Below are 22253 nucleotides of genomic sequence, written 5' to 3'. Positions count from 1 at the left end.
CCTTACAACTTAAAGAATTGTAAAGAGAACAACAAGAAAAGCCTGAAATAAGTAAAAGGAAGGAAATAATGATCAGGTGGAAATAAATAGCATTGAGACTAAAAAACAATATTTAAAAGATCAATGAAATCAAAAGCTGGTTCTTGAAAAGGTAAACAAAATTGATGAACCTTTAACCACATTCATCAAGAAACAAAGAGGACCAAATAAAATCAGAAATGAAAGAGGTGAAATAACAATTGACACCACAGAAATACAAAGGATTGAAAGAAAATACTATGAAAATTGGACAACCTAGGTGAAATAGACAAATTTCTAAAATCATACAATCTTCCAAAACTAAACCAGGAAGAGTCAGAAAACCTGAATAGACCAATAAGAACTAATTTAATTGAAGCTGTAATCAATAAAATCCCAGCAAACAAAAATGATAGCCCAGACACTATCACAGGGGAGTTTTACCAAATTTTCAAAGACTAACACCTATTCTCAAACTATTACAAAAAATTCAGAGGACTTCCGGTCAAGATGGCAGCATAGGTAAATGCAGTATCGTGTCCTCCCACAACCACATCAAAGTTACAACTAAACTACAGAACAACCATCATTCCAAACCGCCTGAAATCAAGCTGAATGGAAGTCCTACAACTACAGAATTAAAGCAGCAGCCACATCCAGACTGGTAGGAGGGGCAGAGGCTCGAGGAGCAGAGGCGCCATGGTCTGGTCCCACACCCACATGTGGCGGATAAAAATCAGGAGGACACCTCAGCTGGAAAGGTCCTTCCTGAGGACTGAGGGGGGTCCCTGTCCCACACCAGGTGTCATGCTCAGGGTTCCAGTGCCAGGAGGAGAAGTCCCCATAACTTCTGGCTGGAAAAACCAGCAGGAACTGAGGCTCAGGGAAGCTGATGCAGCTGGAGCCCCAGGCAGCTCCTTAAAGGGCCCGCGCATGGACTTATCTGACTCACTCCCTCTAAGCTTGGAGGGAAGGCAGCTTGAGGGGCACCAGAGACATACAGGGAAGAACTGAGCTGTTTGGCACTGGAGCGAGGGCTGGAGAGGGGGCTTTCTCCGGGACAAACGTGCTGTCAGAGGCCTTTGTTCCTTTGGTGAGCCCTACCCTGGGGCAGCAGACAGCCACCATATCTGGGACTCCAGCAACCTGGCTCACATTGGTAGCCCCGCCCTGGTGACTCCCTGAGGCCCCGCCCCAGCCAACTTTTAGGCCCACCCCAAACTGTTGCCACTGGCTTAACCATAGGGTTGGCCTGTCTTGGATCCTGCTTCAGGTTTTTCATAAATTCTTTCAAACAAGCAGTATCTGGTGTCAGCTAGCCCCATACCGCTCGTTAAGTAATACACAGAAACAAACACAGGGAGGCAGCCAAAATGAGGAGACAAAGAAACAGGTCCCAAATGAAAGAACAGAATGAAACCCCGAGAAAAGAACTAAGCGAAATGGAGATAAGCAACCTAACAGATGCTGAGTTCAAAATACTGCTTATAAGGATGCTCAGTGAACTTAGTGAGAACCTCAGTGAACTTAGTGAGGGCCTCAAGAGCATAAAAAAGGACCAGTCAGAAATTATGGATGCACAGTCAGAAATGAAGGAGGCATTAACTGAAATAAAGAATAATTTACACAGATTCAATAATAGAGTACGTAAATCAAAGAAGCAAACCATCGATTTGGAATATAAGGAAGCAAAAAACACCCAATCAGAACAGCAAAAAGAAAAAAGAATAAAAAAAAATGAGGATAGTGTAAGGAGCCTCTGGGACAACTTCAAGTATGCCAACATTCGCATCTTGGGGGTGCCAGAAGGAGAAGAGTGAGAACAAGAAATTAAAAACCTGTTTGAAACAATAATGGCAGAAAACTCTCCTAACTTGGTGAAGGAAACAGACATACAAGTCCAGGAAGCACAGAGAGTCCCAAACAAGATGAACCCCAAGAGGCCCACACCAAGACACATCATCCTCAAAATGCAAAAGGTTCAACACAAAGAGAGACTCTTAAAAGCAGCAAGAGAAAGGCAGCTAGTTACCTACAAGGGAGTTCCCATAAGACTGTCAGCTGATTTCTCAAAAGAAACTTTGCAGGCCAGAAGGGAGTGGCAAGAAATATTCAGAGTGATGAAAAGCAAGAACCTACAACCAAGATTATTCTATCCTGCAAAGCTGTCATTTAGAATTGATGGCCATATAAAGACTTTCCCAGACAAGAAAAAGTTAAAGGAGTTCATCACTACCAAACCGTTATTATATGAAATGATGAAGGGTCTTTTTGAAGAAAAAGATAAAATATATGAACAAACCAAATGGCAATGAATACATATCTATCAACAATGGAATCTACAAACAAAATGAACAGGTAGAACAGAAACATTCTCATAGATACAGAGAGCATTTTGTTGGTTGCCAGATGGTAGGGAGTTTAGGGAAATGGGTGAAAAAGGTGAAGGGATTAAGAAGTACAAATTCATTGCTTGACTGACAAACCTCAAAGGGAAAGGTGTTGGGTGGGGGGGGTGGAAAGAAATAAACCAAAGAACTTATATGCATAACCAATGGACACACAATAGTGTGGGAAAAGGCGGGAGGGGGGTGGAAGTGGGGAGGAGGGGGTCAATGGGGAAAAAATGAGGAACATCTGTAATACATTCTACATTCAACAATAAAGATTAAAAAAGAAAAAGAAAATTCAAAAGGAAGGAACATGTCCAAGCTCTTTTTATGAGGGCAGCATAACCCTAATTCCAAAACCAAATAAAGACACTACAAAAAAGAAAACCAAAATTATAAGCAAGTATCCCTGATGAACATAGATGCCAAAATCCTCACCAAAATTTTAGCAAATTAGATTCAGCAATATATATATATATATATATATATATTTTTTTTTTTTTTTTTATCCTCACCCGAGGATATTTTTCCATTTTTTGTACAGATAGAGTGGGAGAGGAGAGAGAGAGAGAAACATCGACGTGAAGGGACACATCGAGTGGCTGCCACCCGCACGACCAACCAGGGCCGGGGACAAACTGCAACCGAAGTACGTGCCCTTAGCGGGAACCGAACCCTGGTCTCTCCGGACCGCAGGGCGACGCTCTAACCGCTGAGCCAAACTGGCCAGGGCATATATATATTTTTAATCACCATGACCAAGTGGGATTTATTCCAGGGATGCATGGCTGGTACAATACAAATCAATAAATGTGTTACACCACGTAAACAAAATGTAAGATAAAAATAATATGATCATATCAAAAGATGCAGAAAAAGTATGCCACACAATCTAACATCCATTTTTTATTAAAACATTTGATAAAAACTCTCAGCAAAATTGAAATAGAGGATTTATACCTCAACATAATAAAGGCTATGTATGACAAACTTACACCCAACATTATACTCAATAGACAAAAACTAAAGGTGTTTCCCTTAAGAATAGGAACAAGGCCCAGCCAGTGTGGCTCATTGGTTGAGCATCAACCCATGCACCAAAAGGTCACCAGTTTGATTTCCGGTCAGGGCACATGCCCAGATTGTGGGCCAAATTCCCAGCGGGGGGCATGCAAGAGGCAGCCAGTCGATGTTCTCTCTCATCAGTGTTTCTATCTCTCTCTCCCTCTCCCTTCTTCTCTCTCTAAAATCAATAAAGAAAAAAAAAGAACAGGAACAAGACCAAGATGTCTGCTTTTACCACTCTAATTCAGTGTAGTACTAGAAGTCTTAGCTACGGCAATCAGATAAGAAGAAAAAATAAAAGGCATTCAGATTGGAAAGCAGGATGTGAAACCATCATTATTCACAAGATGACATGATATTGTACATAGAAAACCCTAAAGACTCCATGAAAAGACTACTAGATTTAATAAATGAATTTGGCAAAATAGCAGGATACAAAATTAACATCCAGAAATTGATGGCATTTTTATACACCAATAACAAACTCAGAAAGAGAAACTAAAAAATATCCCATTGCAACAACAACAAAAATAAAGATACCTAGGAATACATTTAACCAAGAAGATAAAAGACCTGTTCTCAGAAAACTACAGGACATTGAAAAAAGAAATAGAGGAAGATATAAAAAAGTGGACGCAAATACCATGTTCATGGATTGGAAGAATCAACATCATTAAAATATACATACTACCCAAAGCAATCTACAGATTCAATGCAATTCCTATCGAAGTACCAACGGCATATTTCACAAATCAAGAACAGATACTCCAAAAGTTTATATGGACCTGGAGAGTATTATGTTAAGAGAAATAAGCCAATCGGAGAAAGACAAGTATCACATGATCTCACTTATTTGTGGAATATAATGAACAAAACAAGCTGAGGAACAAAATAGACCCAGAGACATGGGAGTGGAGTGCAGACTGACAAACCTCAGAAGAGGTGGATGTGAGGGAAGGGAAGAAATAAACCACAGAACTTATATGCATGTATGGGTAAACAAGGACATAGACAATAATGGGGGGGAGGGGATTGAGAGGAGGGTGTCAATGGGGGAAAAAAGGAGAAACATCTGTAACAAAAATAAATTAATTAATTTTAAAAACCTGCAAAACAAAAAAACAAAAGTTTATATGGAACCAAAAAAGACCCCAGATAGCCACAGCTATCTTGAAAAAGAAGAAGAAAGTTGGAGGGATTACGATACCGGATTATCAGGTTATACTACAAAGCCATTGTAATGAAAGCCTGGTACTGGCACAAAAACAGGCATATAAATCAATGTAATAGAACAGAGAACCCAGATATTGACCCAAGATATTATGCTTAATATTTGACAAAAGAGGCAAGAGCTTACAACAGAGTAAAGACAGTCTCTTCAATAAATGTTGTTGGGGAAAAATTAATAAATGGGACTACATCAAACTAAAAAGCTTCTGCACAGCAAAAGAATCCAGCCTCAAAATGAAAAGGGAGCCCTGGCCACTGTTGCTCAGTGGTTAGAGAGTCAGCACTGGAACCAAATGGTCACAGGTTCGATTCCTGGTCAAGGGCACATATCTGGGTTGAAGGTTCCACTCCCAGCCCCAGTCAGGGCATGCGTGGGAGGCAACCTATCAATGTATCTCTCACACCAATGTTTCTCTCTCTCTTTGATGTTTCTCTCTCTCTCTCTCCCCCCCTCATCTCCTTCCATTCTCATACACATTCTTTGCGATCTCCTCACCTCCACCCGCGCTCTGGAATTTGTTCTTCCTTTCATTCGACAGGGTGTTCAGTGTATCCGTGTATTGCTTCGTCTGCTTTGAGCAGGCTGTGTTGGTGTTTTTCAATGGCAAAAGTATACTTGGGTGAGGATTAACAAAAAAATGAAAATGGAACCCAATGTATGGGAGAACATATTTCCCAATAATACATTGGATAAGGGGTTAATTTTCAAAATATATAAAGTACTCATACAACTCAACAAAAGGAATACAAACAATGGGTAGAGGAACTCAATAGACACTCCTCCAAAGAGGACATATAAATAGCTGAGAGACGTATCAAAAAATGCTCAATGTCACTAATTATCAGAAAGAAGCAAATTAAAATGACTATGAGGTAACACCTCACATCTGCCAGAATGGCTACCATTAACAAATCATCAAACTACAAGTGCTGGCAAGGATGTGGAGAAAGGGGGACGCTAGTGCACTGCTGGTGGGAATGCAGACTGGTGCAGCCAGTCTGGTTCCATATGGAAACCAGTATGGAATTTCCTCAAAAAGTTAAAAATGGAACTGCAATTTGACCCAGTGATCCCACTTCTAGGAATATATTCTAAGAATCCTGAAACACCAATCAGAAAGAATATATGCACCCCTATGTTCATAGCAGTGCTATTTACAATAGCTAAGATCTGGAAACAGCCCAAGTGTCCATCAGTAGATGAGTGGATAAAAAAGCTGTGGTGCATATACACAATGGAGTACTATGCAGCTATAAGAAAGAAAGATATCTTACTCTTTGAGACGACATGGAAGGACCTGGAGAGTATCATGCTAAGCAAAATAAGCCATTCGGAGAGAGACAAGTATCACATCATCTCACTTGTTTGTGGAATCTAATGAACAAAATAAACTGACAAACAAAGTAGATCTAGAGATATGGAAGCAGGGAACAGATTGACAAACCTCAGAGGGAAGGTGTGTGGGGAAGGAGATAAACCAGAGGACTTGTATACATATAGGCATAACCAACGGAACGGACAATAGTGAGGTGAAGGGGGGGTGGGCAGGAACTGGGAGGTGGGGGGTCAATTGGGAGGGGGATGTGTGACATCTGTAATACTTTCAAGAATAAAGATAAATTTTAAAAACAAATTTTTTTAAATGTTTTTAATTTTTAAAAAAACCTAACCAGGGCTTATGATGCAAGCTTTGAAACCACCTATCCTTGCCCAACCGGAGTGGCTCAGTAAATTGAGCATCGTCCCATGGACCTGAGAGGTCTTGGTTTGATTCCTGGTCAGGACACATGCCTGGGTTGTAGGCTCGATCCCCAGTGTGGGGTGTGCAGGAGGCAGCCAATCGATGTTTCTCTCTTACATGGATGTTTCTTTCTCTTTCTCCCTTCCTCTCTCTCTAAAAAATCAATACAAACATTTTTTTTAAAAGTAACCACCTATCTTCTCCTTGGGATAAAATAAGGAGTGGGAGTAAGGTCAAATCTGTAAGGCCTCGCCCATGTTAATATTTGTATTGTTGGAATCTCTTTATTTTGGGGAAGTAGTAGAGTAAGTGAGAAACAAAATACACATTCTTTGCGATCTCCTCACCTCCACCCGCGCTCTGGAATTTGTTCTTCCTTTCATTCGACAGGGTGTTCAGTGTATCCGTGTATTGCTTCGTCTGCTTTGAGCAGGCTGTGTTGGTGTTTTTGTAGCAGAAAGAGCTCTGGACTGAAAGCTGAGCTACACCAGTTAGAACCCTGGCCTTTGTTATTAAGCCAGGTGAACCCTGGAAAGTCACCAAACTCCCCTGAGCCCCCGTTTTCTCATCTGAGAACATGTTAATACCAACACCTGCCACATAGGGAGACTGAGGATCAGAAGAGACCATCTAACAAGTTGTTGAACTCTAATCACTGTTATATTTCAGAGTAATATAAAGTGAGCTTGTACAATACTTTGGGGAATGAGTAGGGAGAAGAAAGAATCTCATGCCACCTAAAATTTTTGGAATCCAACTCTTGACTCTTCCTTACAAAGGTCAGAAGCACCTACATCTGTGGTCAGCCCAGCTTGTCCTGACCTTCCCAAGCTGGATCTACATTTTGTGACAATAGGTAGGATCCATAGCTTCCCCTTTGAACACACTTGTCCAATCAGAGTTGCTCAGCACAGGGATGTTGGTGGCAAAGGTCTGGATGCAGTAGGATCATGTCTAGAGTGGACCTTTGGCCAGAAGCAAGCCAAAGAGATAAATATGGCAGGGTGGAGACGGTGGTTTCCCAGGATGGTCAAGGGGTGTGCCTCCCTTACTCCAGACATTCGTCAGTTAGATGGCATTTTTATGGCTCTTTTTAAAAGCCTGAACTTGTAGTTCAGAGCAGAACTCAATGCTTCCTGTTTACTCCTGTCCATATAGACACAGCAGAATTCTTATTTGTTTCCTTATCTAAGAAATTCATTATAATTATTCTGTATAGCACTTTACAGCAATAAAAATGATGGCTTAATTTATATAGTAATATATTAACTGTGTACTAGGTACTATTCTGACTTTACATTTAACTCTTTTTTTTTAATCCTCACCCAAGGATATTTGAAAAATATCCCAGAGTGGGAGGGGGAGAGAGAGAGAGAGAGAAGCATCGATTGAGAGAGACACATCAACTGACCGCCTCCCACACAACCCTGACCAGGGCTGGGGATGAACCACAACTGAGTTATGTGCCCTTGACTGGAATTGAACCCGAAACTCTGGCCGACGCTCTAACCACGGAGCCAAACCAGCCAGGGCCACTTAACTAATTTTATTTTATTTCATTTTATTTATTTATTTTAGAAAGAGAGGAAGGGAGAGGGAGAGAGAGATAGAAATATTGATAAGAGAGAACATCAACTGGCCACCTGCTGCAGACCCCCCACTGGGGGTTTGGCCCACAACCTGGGCACGTGCCCTGACCAGGAATCGAACTGGTGACCTTTTGGTGCATGGGTTGATGCTCAACCACTGAGCCACATCGGCTGGGCCATTTAACTCATCTTAATCATCAACAACCCTGTGACAAAAATTCAAGTGTCATCCCTATTTTGTAAATGAAGAAGCCAAGGCACAAAGAAACTAAGGGACTTTCCCAAGGTCACATAAGAAGTGCAGAGCTGGGACTTCAACCAGGTGGTTTGGCCCCAGAGTCTTTCTCCTTAACTTATACATAATACTGGCTCTACCTGATGCCTTCACTCACTACGTTTGAGTTTGACAGCAAAACTGTAAGCCAGGTAACTCAGGTATATTATTATTATTTCTGTTTATAGATGGGAAACTAATGCTCAAAATGTTTCAGAGGCAAAGCTGGAGCAATTACTAGATGTCTTTTCCTTTTTTTTAAAAATAGAGCTTTCTATTTATTGATTAAAAAACACAAATAAAGCCAGTAGAAACTAAGGGGAAAGATGGTGAAAAAATATAGAAAAGGGCTGGGCAAAGACTAGAGATGACAAAGGGAGAAAGAGGGAGAGGAGAGGGGACACAGAGTGCCCAAGTCAGGACAGGAAAAGGGTTTCTGAAGACTAGACATCTCTTCATTTGGTGATGATCTGGCACAAGACACAGGCCCAGAGCTAGTGAGGGGTTCAGGAGGTGACGGGCCAGGACCCAGAACTGAGGCAGTGAGTGGCAGTTTGTGGACAGTGGTGACTTCTTGTAGGCTGCATGGATGATCTGGAAGGCTTGCACAGTGGCATAGGGAATGTCTGTAACAGGGTCTTGGTATAGGGTGGGACCTCTGAACAAGGACCTTTGGGGGTCGCCCTGGGGAAGACCATTCATCAAATGTCACATCATCACTAAAAGTGATGACAGTATGTGAACAGTGAGTAGGAAGGACGATGGGTCCTGTCCTGGCACAGGGAGTCAATGTAGAAGCCATAAGGGCAGGAAAATCTCCTTCTACATGGACATTCTCTTCTTTGGGGCTGAGCCCCCAGTGGCACTGTCACTGAACGATAGGTCACTATGGGCCCAGGGCACTTCTGCTTCTTGTGAGCCTGCTTCTCTGTCAGCCTCAAGTTACTCACATCTCCAGTGATTGTAAGTTGAGCTCCTCTGTAGTCTTGGCCTCCATGAGCAGCTCCTCCTGAGTTAGTGGCGGCTCGCAGGGGGGCCCTGCCTCTCCTGTACCTACAGGAATATTTGTTGTGTATGTTCAGCTGTAGATCAGCGCATGACCTGCCGACCGTCAGAGCCATCATCCTGTGGTTCTAGTGGTAGCAGTGCCTTCTCTTCTGGTGCCTTCTGAGAGCTACCAGCTTGGTGCTTACCTTTCAAGGCCATAAGCTCTTGAGAGGCTCCTTCCAGGCTGTGGTTACTACTCGGTGCTTCCTTCTCGGCTCTTCTGCTTCTCCATCACTAGATGGTCCATCCCTTTCGTCAATGTCAAGGTTAGAGTCCACCTCATCCTCTGTGTCTGATTGGTCCCCTCGATACTCAGTATCTCCTGATTTCTCCATGAAACTCCATTTGGTAGAACTCATCTTCGTTCACTGCCTCCAGGAGCCCAGAAAGCTAATTTCCCCCATGGTCTTCCAGGGGGCCCAGCCCCCAGCCAAATTTAGAGTGCCAACAGAGCTACCAGGGGCCCCTCACCCAGCACAGTTCTGCATATTTCTAACCAGACCCCATGCCCAGAGGCATTCTTCAAAGAACCATCAAAGCTACTCTTAATCCTCCATGAAGGTGATAGGGTCCCCTTCTATGGAGACTTGCTGTCCAATTCCCACCTTCTTTTGCCCACCCCAGGAGTCAAAGGATTTGTTCAGATAAGACCAAGCAAATCTTCATGATAAGACCAATCCTGAAAAATGAAACAAGTAGTAGATGCTCACCAGGGAACAGTAAGCCCTGGCTCATCATGGAAGGGCAGAAAGATGCTTCCTGATCACACCTGATTCAAGCTAATCACTTCCTTCTTCAAACTCCCAACTGTGCTTTGCTTTTTTTATGCTTCTGTTGTGAATACCAGTTTTCATGTTTTCTTATAGTTATTTGTGTCATTCCCTTACTCAACTGTTCCTTTCCTGGGGATGAGAACAGGGTATCACTCACCTCAGGACCCCTGTGCCAACTAGCATTGTGTAAGACATCAGGAATGCTCCCCCCGCCCCTGCCCCCGGCACCGCCCTTCTGAGCTGTTCTGCATCATTTGGTCTTGACATTCAGGCACCCTCGCTGGTAAGTACTGTGTAAAAAAGTTAGAAGCTGCCCTGGCCGGTTTTGCTCAGCGGTTAGAGCATCAGCCTGCGGTCCAGAGAGACCTGGGTTTGGTTTCCGCTAAGGGCATGTACCTCGGTTGCAGTTTGTCCCCGGCCCTGGTTGGGTTGTGAGGGTGGCAACCACTCGATGTGTCCCTTTCACGTCGATGTTTCTCTCTCTCTCTCCTTTCCTCCCACTCTATCTGAACAAAGTATGGAAAAATGTCCTCAGGTGAGGATAAAAAAAAAAAAAAAATGCTGAGCAGATTTTTGTTCTAACCCAGTCCCCAAACCCCCCACCCCCCAAAATAGAGACACTTAAAAGTGTTTCCAGACATTGATAACCCAAGCCTGCCTTTTTCCTATGGGCAATTTGCAATGTTCTTTCTAGTACTCTCTTCCTTGTGTCCTAGAAAATAATCAAATAAACTCAGTCACCCTGAGTGTTAGAATTAGAGTCAGAAGGAGCTTTATCATACTACAGTAAAGGAAACTGAGGCCGGGGTGGTTAAACTATCGCCCTATATCACACAGCTGAAAAACTGGCCTGTGCTGCCCCTCAGAGGACCTCACCTTTGCTGAAAAATGTTTTCCTCATTGGCCCAGAAATTCCTGCCATTAATCAAATGTACTTTGGGGTAATTTGCAGCATCAAAGGTCACCATTAATGCCCAGATCCTGGCTGGAAAGAGCAGGCCACAAAGGGAGCTACCTGAGCACATGAACACCCCCCAACCTCCTCCCTTCCCCAGTGGTGAGCTGCAGTTCCCTGGGGGTGAGAAGGAAGGATAAAGGAGTTCTCAACACACTTTAATCTTCCAAGAACCAACTGTATTTTATCTGAGATAATGTTACAAAATGTTACTGATTAAATAGATTCGTGAATATAAAGGGGCTACCTTGGCAAGCCCAATCACCGAAAGTACCCACATGGGCTGTTTTGATCATAAAAAAATTCCTAACTGAGCAAGTTATGGTAGGAAGACACATCCTAAGGTCTGTATGATAGATGAATCTCTATCTAGAGTGTGTCCTGTCTATTATTTTTGTACATCTAGAATAACATTCTTAAAATGTCAGAATGATCTCTTCTCCAGAGATAAATACCACAGGAGGAGACAATCCAACACTCCTCACTGTCATCTTGTACCCACATAGCTCTAGAAACATGTATGTGAGATGTTCTCTCTCCCGCACCCACCAAGGCCAAAGAAACAGGCATCTCTTCATTTTCTCTTTCTCCAATCCTTTCAGCTGCCTCCATGGATTTCATAGAACCCTCCTTACGCCTTCCCCTTTGATTCAAACGTATAAAATAAGCTGTAAAACTGCTATTCCCCAGAACATTTTCTCAATCCCTTGAGATTCTGCTTCTAGGAGTAGCCCCCAAACCGTGGCTTGTAAACGCGTTAAACCTTTCTTTAGGTTTGGAATTTCTTTCATGGATAGGTTTTATTTAATAGACAGAACACTGCAAAACGCAGGACTGGTGGAGGGCAGTTAAAGTGGCCCTTGTAGGAAAAAGGCCGGAAGCCACTGGCAGAACATTTATGTCCAAATTACTTTCTGAAGCTATTTCCTGAAGTGGAATTTTGAGTAGGCAATGGGGTAGTGGGGGAGGATTTCCAGAAAGCTGAATTTTCCACCTTGTCCAGGTGATGTCAGTACAAAAGGAAAGGTAAGGACCTCAGAGGAGCGAAGCGGCAGGCCTGCAGTCAGTGCTACCAATCTGGTAGCTTTAGTCAACCCTAAAACTAGATTTTTTTTACTCAGTTGACTACAGCAAATAAACAAACCTTTGCCCAACATTGTCCTATCTGTTCAGGGCCTAAACAAAATAAAGTAAAAAGTCTAAAGTAAAGGAATTGTGGTTTATCTTTGCATTTGTTCACATTGTTATTCTCAGACTGACCCCAAGGGCATTGCCACACGCAGCCTGGTGCCATGTTCCAGGGGTAACTGCAACAGAATAAGAATGACCTCAGATGGAACACTGAAGTTAGTAAAATGGGGGAAACAGGCCCCTAAGCATATGTTTTGACCCATCACAATTTAATTCATTTAAAACCATTTTAAGGGCTATCCAGCCAAGCTCCCATGTGTTGGTTTTGTAAAGGCTTTTTCCTCAGCAAATCAGTATGCTCAGGGGAAATGACCCTTCCTGGGACTCACATAGCACAACTCCAGGAGGCGCCCTTCGCCTAGGCCCTGCATGGCAGTCTTCTTCGTTCTTGGCCCCGCATCGACCCAGGCTTTAATGCTGACGTCCAAAGACATTCAGTTCTCTCTGGGGACGGTCACCGTTGTTTGTGGCAGCAGGAAAGGGCCTGTCCTCCTCTAGTCCCAGTCTCTGGTCCTCACTGGGGATGGGCCACCCAAGGTGAGCTGCCTCCAAGCCTGTGGGGACCTGCCTGTGGGAACTGCTCTTGGGAGAAGATTTTCATGAATGGTAAGGCATCAGTCACCCTCTCTTCTGTAGTGTGTCCTTCTGGGAGTAAGCTTGTTCTTTGTGCATCTGGCTCTAAGACATGGTAGAGGGAGATGGCAGGTAGCTCACCACACTCTTCTCCTAATCCCTCGGGACACACGGTGACGACGTGGACAGGTAAATGAGTGATGAGTTCCCTCCAACAGCCAGAGTCTAAGGGACCAGAAGAAATGGAGGTGGAAAAACAGGAATCACATGTTACCATAGCAAACAAGGAAATTCATGTGTACACAGTCTATGATCGAAGCCACCATATCATTACAGCCCATGAAATAAACAGAGATGAAAGGTTGTCTCCAGCTCACTTTCCGGGGTCATCTTGGAGGAACTCTATTCCCCCCAATCCCTCTTCACAGGCACCTGTCATCACAATTGCAAACTGCTCCTTATTGTCAGAAACTCCATTTTCCATAGCTAAAAAACATTCTTTGGTGTAGGATGGCCATCATGTGGATCTTCCTAGTGTTTTACAACCTGGAACCTGATTGTTCAGTATCTGCTCTTTTTTTTTGTCTTTTAACTGTTTCTTAAAATGATACACAACCAAGTAAAAATAATCCAAACAAGACAGAAAAGTGCAAGCAAATAAAAATTATCTGAAATCTCACCATCCCTACATGACAAGTTTTAACATTTTGGTGAACATCCTCCCACAAACACACATAGTATATATGTATAATTTTGCATAATTATGTTGCCCTGTAACCTGACTTATTTACTCACAGTCTGTCATGGAAGGCCTTTCTGTTCTTTGACTGGACATTGGTGTCACTCACTATCTAAAACAGGAAATGAGCAGCCCTGCTGTTGCTAGTGACAGTTTACGTGTTTATAGTTCTGTGTAGCTGGAAAGCAATTGTACCCCCTCGACCCCATGTCATCCTGTGCTGGAAGAACTCTGTGGAGCCCATCCCCCTTCTTCATGTGTTTAATTCTAACCATTCCTCACATTGGTGTAGTACTTTACAACCTAAAAAAACACCTTTCTATTATTTTATTTGATCATCACAAAGAGAGATGGTGAAATGGGAGACAAGGAATCAAGGCAACGATCACGCCTTGGTAGCCGTAGCTGCGTTGCATTTCCGTAATGTGCTAACAGCAGTCCGAGCCACACTGTTGAGCATCGGTGTGCAGGGGGCTCCGTGTTCGGTCAGCCACATGCATTGTCTCATGTAAGCATCACCCCATCTTAGAGGTAATGTAGTGAAGGTTTAGAGAGATCAAGTAATTTCATCAAATTTCCACAGCAAATCCAGGTGGAATTCTGGTCTAAATGGGTCTGACCTTACAGTTTCCTGTTATTAACCGCTGCATTGGACTGCCTCTTAGCACAACTAACCTTGTGCGGCGCCTTGCAGAGCGCTCTGACCCGGCTGAGGCTCGGCTGAGGCTCGGCTGTGGAGCGAGAGGGAGCAGGCCCAGAGGGCGAGCTGGCCCACCTGGTTCTCAGAGCCAGGGTTCGAACCATTCCCTGCTGAGCCTGCTGCCCTTTCAACGAGGCTGCACTCGTCTCTTCCCTCGAATTAAAGGTGCTAGATCTCAAAACTCTTCTTTCAAATCTCCAAAGAAGGGAGTTCTTATTAAGATCTTTCCAAAATCCTACAATGAAATCTCTGTCTCCTCTTCAGAAGGAACAAATTTCATCCTCAGCTACAGAGATGGAGCTGCTGGCACACGTGTGCCGAGCCGGGAGCGTAAGCTGGTGCTGAAGTCCACTACCACCAGTCATCCCTTTCATGACTGTCTTGTGCTTTGGCCTGGGGCAGAGTTGGTCTGTCCCATTCTTTCAGTGAGGAGGGAGAAAGAACGTTTCTTCTTGAGGGTATGAAACTAGAGATGAGGAAGGAAATGGAATGTGGGTGCAGGGAAACTGTTTAAATGCAGGGTGGGCAAAGAACTTCTGTGCATATATGCATAACCAATGGACACCGACAACAGTGTGGGGACGGCAGCAGGGAGGCAGGATTGGGGTGGAGGGGGTCAATGGGGTAAAAGGGGGGAAACACCTGTAATACATTCAACAATAAACATGAGTTAAAAAATGCAGGGTGGGTAGAAAGCATGTCTAAGGTAACAGAATCTTCTTGACGTAGAGGCAAATAGTTGGGTTGTGGAGGCAATCAAAATATTTTCCTTTTTAAATGTAACAATTTTTATTTATAAAGCAATTCCTGTTGGAATGAGCTCAAAGCATTTAATGTGTGCTGGCTAATTACCCCACCCAATAAACAATCTGGCTGCTAGAAAAAGAGAGAAATACTTGTCCCCATCTTACACATGGGGAGGCTGAGCCACAGAGGTCCAGTGCCTTGCTCAAAACCAGCTTGCAGAGAGCTGAAAACAGAAGGCAAACCTCCTGATAGCACCCTTCCATCCCACCGTGTTCAGGGTTCCTGTCTCCAGAGATCCTCCTGAGAAAGGGCAGCCCCCTTGCTGGCCAGAGAAAAGCATCATCACTTACTGGGAACTACAGCTCCCAGCAGACACCGAGAGGAGACAAGGCTGTGCCCCAAGCGCCCGTTCCAGATTCCCAAATATGGAGAAGAACTGAGTTTTGGAACAGGAACAGAATGCTCACCCTTGACAGACACGGAGAGAGAGGGAGGATGAGGTAACTTGGAAATATTTAACTCTGTCATCTAAATGTCTGCCCAGTTTGAAATATAGCAGCCAAAGTCATGATCTGTTCATAAATCTTTCTCCAAGATCTTGCTTTGTAAAGCAAGCAGTTAGTTCAGCAGAACCTGTTTTGTCCTAAGGTTGGGTGTGTGCCCAGAGGGGCAGCTGCAGTCCTAGGAGGTCAGGTGCCCTTTCTGAAAGTGCTGGTGGAGGCGGAGGGAGAGGAATCTGAGCAGACAACAGCCCAGCTGCCACGGGAGCAGACATGTGGGCCGGGCTGGTGGCCAGCTCGCCGATGCCAAGGACGAGCAGCTCGAGGAGGACAAGGGTCACTAGCTGTCTGCCTTGGAGGTGGCTGAGCCTGACTGGTGGGAAGGCATGAGAGAACTCTTTCGCCCACTCTGTTTTCATTCTGTCAACGAATATTTATCAAAGCACCTGTGCTCGATGCCCCACTCTAGATGCTGAGGGAGACACATCATACCAAATCTCTGGCCTTGGGACGCTTATGATGAGGGGATGGGTGGGTACAAAGGGGAAGAAAGAGACAACACAAAGCACTGCATTATTTATACTCTCATCCAACATTTAGTTACCTACCACCCTCCATGTGCCGGGCACTGTACAAGCCCCTAGAATACAGTGGTGAACACACCAAAAGCAAAAGCTTCAGCTTTTATAGATTTTATATTCTCGTAGTCCTGGACATCTGGAGGAAGACGCCTTCGAGCGGAGAGGAGAGAGTGCGGAGCCTTGAGATGGACATAAACTCGCTCGGTGAGGGGAACAGATGAGCACGAGAACAGGGAGAAGTGGGATCAGACCTCGACCAGGGTCAAACCACAGAGCCCTGTGAAGAAAAGGAGTGTGGGCGTCTCGTTCTGACTGTAATGGGAACCGTTGTTCTAAGCAGTGGTTCGATGTGATCTGATGTACAGGGCCTGGGAGAGCACAGGCTTCTGAAGGAGTTTGGAGCACAGAGTAGAGGAGTCTTTGAGCTGGGAGGGACGAGAAAGGCTAAGCGTCAGTGATCAGATTTCTGCTCTAGAAAATGGCTGTGAGGAGGAACTTCAGGAGCAAGGGGTAGGTCAGGACAGCACATGACATGTTCAGATCACCAGTCCAACAGGGATGTGGTCATGGGGCAGTAGTGCAGGGAGAGGTTGAGAAAACTTGAGATCTCTATGTCAGAAGGCTCTGAATCTCAGGTTCTTAGTAATACGGAGACTCAAATGCACAGATGCATGATTGGCTGAGGACCTGGTCTCCACCAGGACATTTTCCCTAAGAGATGTGTTGCTTTGAAGGCTGTTGAGTGCCACGTTGCAGTCACAGTGAGTTGCACAACTCCAGAGAGCACCATTTACATATTACCACAGGTGAGAGGCACCCCCGTCCAATGACACGAACCGCAGGTGACTGCGCTCGGGAGCCACACTGATTGGCACCATGCAGCACAGAGCACCCGTCCGCCAGCAGGTGACAGTCCAGGCACTTCCGTGCCTCTGAGATGGAAGCCCGGTGGAAGGAACTATGGCAGAAGAGGAGGAGGAATGGGGTGCAGAGAATGGAGGTGAGAACTGGAAAGGAGAACAGGGAAGACAGGGACCAAAAGAGAGGCAGCGAAGAAGCACTTAATTTAGGTCATCCTTTTGCCTGGTGCAACACGAGGGGGAAGTAAAGGGGCAGGGACAGAAGGGCAGAAAGCAAGAGGGGAGAAAAGGACTGCTGGACCCGCGGAGCTGCAGGTGGAGTCAGGAAGATCGCCCTGTGGCCGTGGCCACAGCCTGCGGGACGGTGCACACCCCGTCCTGCCGGCCTGGGGTCTCAGAGGGCAGCAAGCTGCCGAGCCAAGCGACAGGTGGGAGGGGCATTAGTGATGAAGACCCTGCCCTGAGACAGACAGCTCGACCACCCATTACCGGGCATGAAGAATAAGCTGTACCTCACAGAGGGGTCTCATCCTAACTCACCTTTCCACCTACATTTGGGGAAGCCATGGTACTATTCCAATAGGGCAAAGCAGCCCAACAGAGATGGAATTTGCCCGCCTGGAGAGCTGCGAACACTGTGCGTGCGTCATGCTTCCCCGGGAAAGGGCAGGGTGGGGTGTGCTCTGCCCAGCTGGATTCATTTTACGTCCTCAGTAATAGTAAGTAGAACAATCCTTTGGGGTTCCACACCCCTCAGACATGGTGGGCAGCAGATTCCCACCGCACGAGGCTCTCCAGCCTTTCCTCCTTCCCACAGTCACTGTGCCTGGGGCGGAAGGGCCCTCACTTCCGATACAAACACAGCTGGCTCACTGCTGCAGGCACAGCGCCCGCCCTGCCCGCCCTGCACACCCGTTCTCTAGACTCAGTGAAGGTATTCCTGACTTCAACGCAATAGTCTCCAAGGACGTGGAAAGAATCCTTGATCTGCCCTGGCCGGTTTGGCTCAGCAGTTAGAGTGTCGGCCTGTGGTCCAGAGAGACCCGGGTTCGGTTCCTGCTAAGGGCACGTACCTCGGTTGCAGTTTGTCCCCTGGTTGGGTTGTGAGGGCGGCCAACCACTCTATGTGTCCCTTTCACGTCGATGTTTCTCTCTCTCTCTCTCTCTCTCTCTCTCTCTCTCTCTCTCTCTCTTTCTCTCTCTCCCTCCCACTCTATCTGAACAAAAAATGAAAATGTCCTCAGGTGAGGATAAAAAAAAAAAGAATCCTTGATCTTCCAAACTCTCCAGGAATACCATAGCTGTGCCCCATAATGATGGCTGAGAGCCTCTGTTCCCTTGGCTTTTCCTGGCCTTCTCCTCCACTGGTGTGACTGCACTGCTTACCCCTGAGCCTGGGCTCCAAGAGGTGGTGCATCTTCTCAAGCGAGGCCGCTCTGACTGCTCATTGCCGGCACAGGCAGTATGGTCTTTCAAGCAGCGTGGGCTCATCCCCTGTTGTGGAAGTGACTTGCCCGTCACCTTCAGGATCCAGCCCCTGACGACCTTTCCAGCCTTATTTCTTACACCACAGCTCCAGTCATAGCTTCTGTCATTTTCCTGACCCACCCTTCTCTCTTAAAACCTGGGGCTTTGAGCAAATGACTCCCTCTTCCTGGGAGCCGTCTCCCACTTCCTGAACTGGCTGACTCCTTGCCTCCACAGTGCAGCTCGAGGACCACCTCCTCTGCGAGGGAGTCACCCCCTCCCCTCTCTCGGGTTGACGGAGTGCCTCCCTGCGGGTATTCCTGCAGTGCCCAGTCCTTCACCATATCGTAGCACTGACTGTGTTACTTGAGTGAGTCTCCCCGAATCATCAACTTCTTCAGGTGGAAAACTGTGTGTTTCATTTCTGTCTTTCCGACTCCTAACTCAGTGATCTTGAATGTGTGTTGAATGAACGAATGGCCAGGATCCCTCGGCCTAATGTGTTAACCAGGTCACCAGCAGTGAAGTAAAATACAGAATAGGGCCGGGGTGTGATCTGTTTCCGAGGCCAACCTCCTGTCTTACTGACACACCCACTTCCTGGGAAACCACTGCACCGCACTTGCCGGAGCCCCCCCTGCCTTCCCACAGCCACACCCCTGAGCTCCGGAAGGGCACCAAAGTTTTGCCACCTCAAAACATGACTTTTAGGGTATTCATTTAAACTAGTTATCAAGAAGCAAAAGACTCAGAAGGAACCCTTTGAGCTTCCCCTTTTCCGCCTGAAGGAATTCAGTGCAAGAACCTGTCTCGGGAAGGGGATCTCGCACTTCCACCGAAGCCTATGTGAACTGAGTACGACAACGGGAAGGGTCTGCAAGTCTGTGACAGAGTCCCCTCTGGGCGGCCCAGCAGGAATCTCTTTACCACTAGTCTGCTGTTACTCACCTATCTGTTTCGTAGGGGAATTGCCAGTTTCCCCTTTGAAATCCCAGACCCCTGCCCTGCTGAAATGTTGTCCAGAACTGCGTGCAGGCCCCAGCTGCCCTGCGCACCTCCGGTCTCGGGTCGCCGGCAGCCCTGATGTCTGCCCATGGTAAACTTGGACCCTTCCTCGTGTAACTCTGCCTCGTGTAACTGGAAGAACCTAGAAGATGAGAGGAGAGGAGATTCTGGGCCCACACTCCCCTCCCGTACCTGTTTGCCTAAGAAAACACTGATCTTTCTGCACAGCCAAAAAGAAAGCATTTTGTGTCCTTGGATGTCACCTTCCTTTCCCTCCTCCTCTTCCTCGGTCACGAGAACGTTGGTCTCCGGCATCCTTCCCAGACTTTTTGGATGGGCCTCCATCCCCATGCACCCCAGCTCCCACCTGGACCAACACTTCAGAGAGGGTCTAGAGGTGAGAAGTGAATTCAGTTTTAAAAATAAGATTTATGCACCCTGGCCGATTTGGCTCAGCAGTTAGAGTGTCAGCCTGTGGACCAAAGAGTACCGGGCTCGATTCCGGTCAAGGGCACGTGGTTGCAGTTCATTCTGGCCCTGGTCTGGGTCCTGAGGAAGGCAACCAGTCGACGTGTCTCTCTCATATCGATGTTCTCTCTCTCTCTCTCCCTCAATCCCTTCCACTCTATCTAAAGATATTGAGTGAGGATTAAAAAAAAAAAAGATTTATGCAACAAAACATAGAGGTTGAGATTGAGATCCTCAGCACTTGGCAGGAAAGCTGAGGAGAGGCTTGGTGGGACTTGGTCCCCTCCTGGAGAGCTCTTTCAGGCAGCGTGGGGAGACGGCTGGACGGAAATGAAGTTAGACATCCGCTAAAGCCTCCTTGATGTGCTCAGGTCTTGACAGATCTCTACTGCAGGGGGTCGGCTTGGAGTCGGGTTGGGAGTCAATGCAAGATCTCTGAAAGCCCCTCCTGCCCTGGAACTCTGCTCAGGGCTGGCTGTGACCTTCCTGGGACCTAAGTCCCATTCATTTAAACTCTGATCTGCAGCAATTAGCTAGTCTGGGAGGATGGGAAAGTGCCGCTCCCACAGAGGGCGATTCACTGGGTCAGGATGCCCTGGGGGGACACTCTGAGCCCCTTGGATCCCAGAACAATGATCCCCAGTGTTCAAGGTGCCCTGAGCTAACTAACTAGGCAACCTCTGCAGCGCCTGACCCTTCAGCAGAGAAGGGGCAGGGCCAGGACCCTCAGCTAAAACTGCAGAGGCTTTGACTCTATGGTGATAACAACTCTTTCTCCCATTTCTAACTACTTGTCCCAATAATCCTGCTAGCTGGTTTTTAGTATCCCATTTGACAGAAGCTCAGAAAGATTTGGAAACTCTCTAAAGTCCAGAAATGCCAGCGCCGAACTTCTAATCCACAAACGTGGCACCAGAGCTCCCGAACCGCTCGGTTCCGAGGAGCGGGCTGGCTGAGTTCGAGGTGCGAGGTGGGGGGAGCAGGACAGCAGTCTTGGTTCCCTGTTTCTCTTCCCAGGTGTGGGATGAATGAAAAGGAGGACTGGGTGCCCGTGCCCATCAGACACGTGTGTGGCCCACGGCACTGCCCCTGAGGACGGCGACGAGAGCCCGCGTCCTCCTCCAGCGGGCAGTGCCGTTCCCGGAGGAGAAGCCGGCGGTCAGGAGAGCAGCGCGGGAGGAGCCGCCGGACGGAGCGGGGCCCCGGCGCCAAGAGAGCCCCACCGGGGTCAGAACCTCCAGGTTCTTTGTCTGGTTAACACAAAACAGGCAACTGACTCTCTGATCCTCAGTTCTTTTACCAAGAAAGGGGTGGACCCCTGACAGGTTTGGTTCAGCGGTTAGAGCGATGGCCCGTGAATCGAAGGGTCTGGGGCTCGATTCCTTGTCAAGGGCATGTATCTGGGTTGCAGGTTTGACCCCAGCCTGGTCGGGGTCATGCAGGAGGCAACCCATCGATGTGTCTCTCGCACAGTAATGTCTCTCTCTCCCTCTCTCCCTCTCTTCCACTCTATCTAAAAAATCAATGGAAAAATATCTTGAGGATTAACACAAAAAAAAAAGAAAGAAAAAGGGGTGGTGTAGAATAGGGGGATTAGGGTAAGTCAACACTCTACTGACCTCATTAGTTATAAAGATAAAATTGATATAAAAGAACATTGAATGAGACTTCCGGTCAAGACAACAGGGTAGGTAAACGCGGTATCACCTCCTCCCACAACCACATCAAAATGAAAACTAAACTACAGAACAACCATCATTTAGAACCGACTGAAATTGAGCTGAATGGCAGTCCTACAACTACAAAAGTAAAGAAGAAACCACAACAAGACTGATAAGAGGGCGGAGACAGACAGGCTGGTCCCACACCCACATGTGGCAGATGAAAATCAGGAGGACACCTCGGCTGGGAAGGTCCTCCCTGAGAACTGAGGGGTCCCTGTCCCACACCAGGCACCCAGCTCAGGGTTCCAGTGCCAGGAAGTGAATCCCCAAAGCTTCTGGCTGTAAAACCAGCGGGAACTGAGGCTCAGGGAGGCTAAGGCTGCTGGAGCCCAGGCAGCTCCTCTTAACGGGCCCGCATGGACTTATCGAACTTGCTCCCTCTAAACTCAGAGGGGAGGCAGCTTGAAAGGCATCAGAGACGTACAGGGAAGAACTGAACTGTTTGGCCTCAGGACGAAAGCTGGAGAGGGGGCTTTCTCTCAGACACATGTGCTGGTGGAGGCTGATGTTCCTTTGGTGAGACCTTCCCTGGGGCAGCAGACGGGCCTCATATCTGGGACTCCAGCAACCTGACTCACACTGGTTGCCCTGTCCTGGTGATTCCCTGAGGCCCCG

General features: G+C 46.6%; 1 pseudogene; it reads right to left on the bottom strand.

Moving 5' to 3' along the window:
- Positions 1-8669: 8669 nt before the first annotated feature.
- Positions 8670-13331, bottom strand: LOC118623851 (annotated as a pseudogene).
- Positions 13332-22253: the final 8922 nt, after the last annotated feature.

This window comes from Molossus molossus, unplaced genomic scaffold, assembly GCF_014108415.1.
Source record: "Molossus molossus isolate mMolMol1 unplaced genomic scaffold, mMolMol1.p scaffold_m16_p_10, whole genome shotgun sequence".
NCBI classification, from domain to species: Eukaryota; Metazoa; Chordata; class Mammalia; order Chiroptera; family Molossidae; genus Molossus; species Molossus molossus.
Note: the sequence above shows the minus strand (reverse complement) of the source record. Positions and strands in the feature narration are given on the sequence as shown.